Below are 9,680 nucleotides of genomic sequence, written 5' to 3'. Positions count from 1 at the left end.
CTCAGAAGCTCCTGTCCCGGGCTGCTAATCCTCTGAACAGTTTTCCCCTCAAGCCTGGTGGTCCTCCGAGGGGGAGGGGTCATTGAGGAGGGGGTACTGTCAGGGCTATGCTCAGCCCTTCCTTCTCAAAGCTGGCTGCTCAGCTGTCGGCTAATTGCCAGCTCCTTTCTCTCCACAGTGACTCACCTGTTGATGATATCCTGCTCGTCAGTCCTGCCTACTTAAGCAGTGCAGCCTTCGCCTTGGTCACATCTCTAGAGACGCTCTCCTGGGCTCCTGTTAAAGACTTGCTTGGCTGACATTCCTTCTGGCTCCAGATCCTGGTTGCTGTTCTACTAAGCCCATCTCTGGCTCCCTGACGTTTTGGCTTGTCTGACTATCCGTTCCGGTTCCTAAACTCTGGCTATGTTTTGACTACGTTTACTCTGTTAAGCTTTTTATTATTATTATTAAACAAGTGTGATTTAACTGTACTTCTGTCTCAGTCTGATTCATGGTTTCTGACACACACCCATTGCAGTCACCAGTGTATTAACTGGCACACCCAGTCTGTCAGTTTCAGTTCATTGGGTTCAGACCCTTGGCTCTCAAACACTGCACAAAACCCTGGTATCTACAGTAAAGTTAACGTAGAAGTAAAGCCTTTTCTGCATACATGTAGGCTTTTCTATGATAGAAAAGACTGCAATGTCCCTTCTCTCATAGACATTTCTCCCTGCCAGTCAGCACTGTCTATTATTAGTGCACACTGAACCACACATGTCTAGCACAGTGTACAGTCTCAGCATGATTCAGTATTGGGACGCATGTGCATGTGTGAAAATTATATCATTTGGGCCTTGACAATCAAGGGGCAGAAGACTGAACCCAGAAGAAGGCTGGGAAAAGATACACTATATTACCCACACTTTGCAGTGTTACCAGCTTCAACTCTTCTGGGAAGGCTGTCCACAAGGTTTAGGAGTGTGTCTATGGGAATGTCTGACCATTCTTCCAGTAAGCGCATTTGTGAGGTCAGGCACTGATGTGGATGAGAAGGCCTGGCTCGCAGTCTCCATTCTAATTTATGCCAAAGGTGTTCTATCAGGTTGAGGTCAGGACTCTGTGCAGGCCAGTCAAGTTCCTCCACCCCAAACTCACTCATCCATGTCTTTATGGACATGCTTTGTGCACTGGTCCAAATCATTTGGTGGACGCGGGATTATGGTGTGGAGTTGTCTTTCAGGGGTTGGGCTTGGCCCCTTAGTTCCAGTGAAGGGAATACTTAAGGCATCAGCATACCAAGACATTTTGGACAATTTCATGCTCCAAACTTTGTGGGAACAGTTTGGGGTTGGCTCTTCCCCTTGCAAAATGACACCAGTGCTAAAAGCAAGTTCCATAAAGGCATGGATAAGTGGGCCTGGGGTGGAGGAACTTGACTAGCCTGCACAGAGTCCTGACCTCCACCCAATAGAACACCTTTGGGACGAATTAGAGCGCAGACTGCGAGCCAGGCCTTCTCTCCAACATCAGTGCCTGACCTCACAAATGCGCTTCTGGAAGAATGGTCAAACATTCCCATAGACACCCTTCTAAACCTTGTGGACAGCCTTCCCAGAAGAGTTGAAGCTGTTATAGCTTCAAAGGTTAGGCCAACTCAATATTGAACCCTACGGACTAAGATTGGGATGCCATTAAAGTTCATGTGTGTGTAAAGGCAGGTGTCCCAATACTTTTGGCAATATAGTGTATAAGCACTGACGATGGATGGGAATGCTGACATCATAGCTCTGGAAGGGACCACATTGCTAGGTAAGTGCACATTATGAAAAAAAAACTTCCTGGAGTCCAAAGTTTACATTTAGTGTGTCACTTTATTTCCACTATAAGCCCAACTTTGTGTTTTGTTTTTTTTTTTAAGTTACATTCACACAGGAGTTTGTTGTGTTCAGAGACGGCTTAACGCCACCTCTGGACACAGCAACATTCCATGCTATAACTGCATGCAAATCGACGAATTACGAGCAGTTAGTTTGTGTATGGCCAAAACTCCTCCACAAAAATGCCACTGGCAGATTCCTGGCTGGTCAGATGAAAGAGTAAAAATCTGACAGCCGCCACTGACACCTGCAGCTTTTCACTGCACACAGCATGTGCAACAGTGCTTACAACTGCTGCTAATTCTTGCCAGTGGCTGTCCCTGGTCACACATGAACTCCAGTGTGATTGTAGCTATAATGTCCCCCAGCAGGTGTTAAAAAAAGCAGCTTGGCCTGCGGTTCTCTTAGTTTAGAGCCTTCCATTGCAGTCATTTATTTTTCCCACAAGATTCCCACAGTATTCTGGGTTGATGTTGACCAGTGTCATTCCACCCAGAAGACTGAGGACATACTGTGAGTGCAGGACATCATGAGCCCACCTCCTGAGAGAGCTTATTCTACAGCTCCCTACATTCCCTGTAAAGGTGCAGACATGGCACTGACTTCATTACTCCAGGTCCTTCTTTTCTTGATTAAGCCCTTAGAAGAGAGCAAAGAGGAAGAGGATCATGTGCCATCATGTGACAGGCCTGAACACTTTAGGAAGAGGAATAGAGCAAAAGATACTGCCTAGGGGGACAAAGTCTGGAGCCCAGAGTTGGACTTTAATCTTATTTGCTATTTTCTTTTAGAAACATAGCAGAGCCTTCTTAAAACTGAAGGTATTTACAGACCATCCCATCACCAATAAAAAAAAACAAAGGGTTTAATCCTCATTTCAAGTGACTGTCTTCTGATAAAATAAACAACATGCAAAAGAAAAGGTCTTTTTACATGTTTGACCTGTCCTATTATTATTTTCACTTGTTTAAAGAATTTTAGCTGTCTAAGAATCATCTTCTGACACATTTATGAGTGTTTTGGATGTCTGATCCTCCAGTGTAGGCTGTAGTTTCACCTGCCAGCTGTTACTTCACCACAGTAGCGACATAGGGCTCAATGGAACCACAGCATGCAGCAGGATTCTAGGCATCTGACTGTAACACTGTGCATTGTTACTGTGACGCAGATCTTTATTTTGTCCGCAAGATGGCAGTGTTTAGTAACTCTATTCATCATAAGTCCCAATATAGGAGTGGCAGAGGGGACTTGTATACTGGAAGCAGAAATTTTCCCTACAGTTTAGCTGAGAGTAAACTACACATCTCAGGATGCAATTGCCAGGGGAGGGAAGCAGATAAAATACCACGGCCTATTGGTCGAAATGCATCAAGTGGTTCTTCTGATACACAATCACGCTATGAGCCGCAGTCTTTTCAATATTTTACACTAATACTCGTTTTTACCTGTGTCTGCAAGTACATTCTTAATAAAACTTTTTACATTATCTTAACATACTTCACTATGTGCCTTTTCATCTTCATCTTGTGGATACATACCTTGTGATTGGTGATCGAGTCAAAGTGGAGTGTGACCAGAGATGAGGACGGGAAAGTGTACCTCTCTGGCCTGCGCAGTATTCTTAGCATGATAAACCACGGACAGCGAGTGAAAGTGGTCCATGACTTCCCCAAGCACAGCTCCCGGGTTCTTCCCTGGCTGAGTCCAGAGCTCTTACAGCAGAACCTTGAGGGGTATGATGCCAAATCTGCCATCTACAGTGTGGGGATTACAGCTTGTGAGCTTGCTAATGGACACGTGCCATTCAAAGACATGCCAGCTACACAGATGCTTCTCGAGAAGCTGAACGGCACAGTGGCCTGTCTACTGGACACCGCAACCATTCCTGCCTCTGAACTCACCATGAAGACCTCTCGCTCCGGAGCGGACTCTGGCATTGGAGAAGGCACCTCCTGTCGCCCATCCAACGGGGAACCTAGCATGCACCCCTACAACCGCACCTTCTCCCCACACTTTCACAACTTGGTGGAGCAGTGTCTTCAGAGGAACCCCGAGTTACGGCCAAATGCTGGCACTCTGCTCAATCATTCCTTCTTCAAACAGATTAGGCGCAGGGCATCTGAAGCCCTCCCCGAGCTCCTCCGTCCAGTGTCCCCCATCACCAACTTCGAGGGAGCTAGATGTTCAGAGCCTCCTGGACTACAGGGACTGGTATCTAACATGGAGCAGTTGGATGTGGATGACTGGGACTTTTAAGGAGAAAAGGGAGGAATTGGGGAAGAGGGGAGGTATTGGAATCCTGTTACATGTTTACACTGCGCAGACCGTAGGGGGTCTCGCTTAATAGAGATGCATGGGGAAATCTACCATCATAAATATTAGGAGTCCACACAGGGACACTCCCTCTGGTGCCGGCCATAGCCTCATCTCACTGTTTGTGTTATTTGGTCCTCTGGAAAAAGACACGCTATGCTGGAATCGGTCTTGTATCTAGACATAGTTAACCTGCTTAGCACTGTACTGTCACAGAAAATCCGTTCATTTGGTTATCAGGGTTCACCCAACCCTGCTTGTTTATGGGTGTCACCTGCACCTGTCTAGTCAGTGTTGTAGAAAAAATAAATCAGCAGCTATTTTTACAAACTGGCCAAGAGAGGTGCGCTCAATAAAGCTTTATAATTACTGTAAACAGAGAAGGGGGTCCTGCTTCACTCATAGGGAATCCTAAAGACATCGGTAGACCTGTGGCACACCTCCCATATAATCCTATAGCCCTCACTGAATGCGATCTTGGAACACCCATTAATGGGGTAAGCAGTTTTAGATGGTCATCAGGCACCAGGGTCCTTAACAACCTATCCCAACTTGCTCATGCAGTGGACAGGCTAGCCTACCATGAAAGGGCTTATTCTTGTTTGGGATGGGAGGCTACCATTTTTATAGACAGGCTTCTCTTGGCTGTTTACAATGAGTGTTTTTTCGGGAGGGCCCACCAAACTGTAACACAATTGGAATTGTAGGGCAGTGCAATAAAATGAACATTGTCATTGGAAAAAAAAAAAAGTGGAATGTGACCTTTCAGATTTGTTGCTGGAAAGCTGCCATTGGACCCCTGAGTTAAGGAGAGCAGTCACGTTGCTTGTTCTTGTGGTGGAGTCTTCTGCTGGAATCTGGAGACGTTCCATGAGTCATGTTATTATGCTTGTCTGATCGGCTTTTTGGTATGGAGATTGGATGTAAGCACTGTGGTGTGATGTGCTGTCATACACACTGAGGTGGGTGCAAGGTTCTTGTCTCTTCTATTCACCACCTGTCTTGGCATCCATTCATCTATATGTTCAGCGCTGCATATGAACTTTTATACACTATCAATATTACAATCAACAATATTTGTGCTGGCTGCTACCGTTTCTTTCATGGTTTAATTGGAACATAATTTTGATTTCTGTGAGCGTGGATATTTTCCCCACTTATTATTAGATAAAAGGAAAAGCCCGGAAACAGGAAGGAGGAGTGTGAGAGAGACTTGGCTGCTGGAGGGATGTGTGGAGGAGAGCTGTGTTGAGCCACATGGGTCCAAGCTGGATCGGGTTGAGCCAGGACACCACGAGTGTCATCAAAAAGCCAAGTATCTTGAGGAGGCAGACTGGTGGAGATCTGTTTGCGGTCAGATCAGACAGTCATCATCATCATTGCAACCACTTCTGCAAAGGACAGGGGGGGGGCTCCCAGCCCCCTTCAGTCTGCTTTGCATAAGGACCGGGTGAGAGGGTTTCTAACCCATTTAAACTACCCTTGCCAGTGTGTTTGCTGTTTCAAGTTACTTCACGTTTAAGGACATTGTACATACAGGCCTCTGCAATTAGCACATGTGCCAGAGCCCATCTTTTGCTGCAGTTGCATCCCTATCACTCCCTGCTAGGCAGAAATCTGCACCTACCCTAAATCAAGTTGCAGCCATCCAAGGAAGGAATTAGTCGCTCAAGCTCAACTTCTCCATTTAAAGGGACATACAGATATACATCTAACAATAGTCCCCTTCCCCAATCTACTAAAGTAATCTTTTCCTACTTTTTAATATTTTTCATCTATTAAAAGGGAACTCTGCTAACCACTTTACCATCTTTTTTTTTTAATCTTTTTTAATGTTTTTTTAATGTAATAACATTCAGTATTAGCCCTCGCAGGGGCAAGACCATTTGGTCACATTTAGAAAGTGCAATTTGAAAAACAAAAGAAAACAAAACTAACAAACTTCTAAACTACTACCCCAATAAGGAGAGCGGGGTCTGCTCAGTTATATCAAGGCTTAGATAGTAATGGTGAGTATATGATATACAACACATCAATACATTAAGGCTTAATTCAGGGTACAGGATCTGCTTCCAATTTGCTGTGAAAGTGTTGTCAAGTCAGCATGACCAGACCTTTTGAAACTTGCTACATACACCAACCCCCTGTTGGTGTATGTAGCTTTATAAAATGGTAAACTAGCATTTACTAGGCCTTTCCAGAAAGCAATGGTAGGAGCGGGTTTCTTCCAGATCATCGTAATGGCTTTACGAGCGTAAAACAGTAGTAGATGAATAAGTGTTCTTCTTACCATTGTGGTCATCAATTGTTTTACCAACCCCAACAAACAGTATCTCGCCTTATGTGGTACAGTTAGCTGCGTGACCCTGCTTATCACTACTAGAACCCCCTGCCAATACTGTACTTTTGCTGGGCAGGTCCAAAGGATGTGAAAGAATTCCCCAGACTAATGCGGACATCGCCAACACGCTGGGGAATGTGTGTTAGACATTTTGTGGAGCCTGTGTGGTGTGTATTACACTCTATGTAATATCTTATACTGACAAAGATATCCATTTCTGGCAAAGATAAGCCAGTTCAGGGCTGGCTGCCACCATCTGGTACCCATGTATCTAAGAGGCAGGCTTCTTTAAGTTTTGCACTCGGAGAATGGATTCCAGCTCCAAGCATGAAAGAGAGAACAGCTGGCCCAAAAACTGCCATCTGAAGGCATGAGAAGCCTGAAGGTATTTAAAGTAAAAATGAGTGTGTAGATTAAATTTGGACTGAAGAGCTGGAAAAGGGGACAAGTCAGAGTTATTAACAATGTGGTTCATTTCAAGAATTTTAAATTTAGCCCAGGACAGTGAAAAAATGTGGGAGGGTGGGATTAAGCCACAAGGGGGTATGCCGAGAGAGGGTGGTAGAGGGGAGTGCCTGAATGGCTTCACTCACTTTCCCAGCCTGAATAGTTGTATGCATAGAGGGGTTGTAGGGGTGAGGGGACTTATTGCCTTTGAATAACAGGACCCATAGGGCCTATAGCGATTTAACTATTGCTGTTTCCAACACTACAGCCAAATTTGTGAGGTCAGGCTGCAACCACCAATGAGCCGTCACCAGTTTTCATGCCAGGAAATATTTATAGCAATCAGGCATAGCTAGGCCCCCTCTATCTGTCGATCTAATTAAGATGGTGTATTTGTACCTAGGTGGCTTAGACCCCCACAGAAAAAAAAAAAAAAGTCTTTTAATGGAGTTAAAGAAGGCTCGCGGGAGCCACTGGGGGGAATTCCTCAAAATGTACATGAATTTGGGAAGAACCTTCATTTTGAGGAGGTTAATGCATCCAACAAGAGATAATGGGAGGTTGCTCCGTGCTTAATTTGGTTTTTACTGCAGCCATGACAGTGGTAGAGGAAGAATTCGGTGTGAGTGGGACTTTAAAAAAAATCAACAATGAAGTAGTAATAAAAATGTAGATCATTTATTTAAATACAAACAAATACATTGAATAGCAGCTGCAGATTCAGTCATGGTCCTGGGTGTGCACACCTAACTGAACCCTGACCAAATGACAGGAACTGGAGCCGCATGTACAAAAAATACTACGTCCTAAAATATCGACATGTTTCGCCAAATCGGCTTCATCAGGAATAGGACGAAGATATTCAAACACAGCGTGTTAAAACCAATAAATTTATATGGAGCCTTAGGTGTATAAAAAGAGAAACAAAATTATATTATGATTAAAGGACAACAAAAATGAATGAAAACAAACAGATTTCGTAATACATACAATTTTGGTATTAAAAATACATGGTATGAAAAAAGAAAGAAGAAGAGAAAGAAAAGAAAGAAAAAAAAAAAAATAAACACACAACCCAACCACCGTCCATACCTTGATGGATCCCACGAAAGCACAGTCGGGGGAGGAGGGAGGGGGAAAGGGACGGGAACAAATGCATGCCCCAGGCGCCCGGACTCCAGACCAGCTCCTAAATTGTCAAAACTTCCCGTAGAGGGAGATGTGGTTTCCAGGCAAATGAGACAAGAAAAGCAAAAATTGCAGTATCTGCAATGGATAATGCATCCAAGTTAAAGTAGAAGAACATAATATGTATATTAATAACACACGAGGTGACTAGAGGGCGGGGGGATACCGGTCCATGGCTGACTGTAAATGAACTATACTCACCTCACTCTCATAATTCTATGAATACATAAATTGGTATACACGTCCAAGAGCGATGCTGGTGGGACAGTCATAAACGGAATCAGTGGGTTCACGCCATGTGAAAACTTTCATATGATCTGTACAACCAGTAAAACATGTGTAGGCAACCGTCAGGTAATATTTCAAACACAGGGTATCCAGCTCCCATATCTTATTGTTCCCAGAATTCACAAGGGGAAGAGTTACCTCACCTTAAAGTAACTGATGCCTTAATCAATCCTTCCTCTGATAAACTCATGAGATGGAAAATTACATGGAAAATGGCAGAAAAACGACCAATCCCAGTGTCACAAGTATAAAGGAGGTTACCAGCAAACTCTGCAACATAACAAGTATATGTAGATCACAAACTATTCTCACAGACCGCAAAAATGAAATGATCAAGGGTTCTAGCCCAAAGTTGAGAAAGTTACCCTATGAAGTCCCTGCCGTACCACATCGGAAGCTCTCAGGCTGTAACTAAATGTATCTGTACAGTGTCAAGTTTAAATATTCCCCTCCGTGGCGCCAAAACCGGCGTGTTACGTCATGTCGCATGGACGCACCATGGACGCAAGTGGGAGGGGCGGCCACTGCGGACTAACATCCGGCTTCCGGAGTTGATGTCATATCCGGTGCCCGTCAATGCAGGGCCGAGAAATACACACCCTGCAGACAGTGCGGTACAGCACTGCCACAGAGTATACCGCCCCTCTGGGCGAGCATGGCTCGAGGACAGCAAATCACCAGAAGGTGTGCCACTGAACCCAAGGCACACCCTTGGGGGTCCGTACGGGAGTCAAATGACAGGAGCAGGACAGACCCGGACAGGGCATTCAATGTACCCGAAAAAAGGAAAGGGGGAAGGAGAAAAAAAAAAAAAGGAAAGCAAATGAAAGCAAAAACAAAACCAAAATTACCATGCATGTATACATTGCTGCTCCGTGAATTACTTTATTAGGATAATATGTCAATACAGGTATGCATGAATATCGGATATGTCAATTGACTTCAATTTAATTTGATGCCCAACTACTGGGCAACCAGTGAAACCAACACACAAATGACAGTTGGGCCGATAGAAAGGCATACACCCAGGGGTCCACCAACCCTGAGTGATGACATGGAGAGAACCAGAGAGAGTAGACCAGAAAAACCGTGGTCCATAAGGCTTGGGGTTGAAAGGGAGGACCAGCCACCAGCAGACAGCCATCACGACTCCTATGGGGGGAAGGAAAATTACTCACAGAAAGGGCTTGTAGCTGATCCCCTCATTCAAACCTGGAGATCAGGTGGCCTGTAAGGTATAG

The 9,680-nt window shown here is 44.7% G+C and overlaps 1 pseudogene; it reads left to right on the top strand.

Moving 5' to 3' along the window:
• Positions 1–3,446: 3,446 nt before the first annotated feature.
• LOC141148071 (STE20-related kinase adapter protein alpha pseudogene) lies at positions 3,447–4,132 on the top strand (annotated as a pseudogene).
• The last annotated feature ends 5,548 nt before the right edge of the window (positions 4,133–9,680 follow it).

The sequence above is a fragment of the Aquarana catesbeiana genome, linkage group LG01, assembly GCF_042186555.1.
Source record: "Aquarana catesbeiana isolate 2022-GZ linkage group LG01, ASM4218655v1, whole genome shotgun sequence".
Classification (NCBI taxonomy): domain Eukaryota; kingdom Metazoa; phylum Chordata; class Amphibia; order Anura; family Ranidae; genus Aquarana; species Aquarana catesbeiana.
This window is presented reverse-complemented; position numbering and strand designations above follow the sequence as displayed.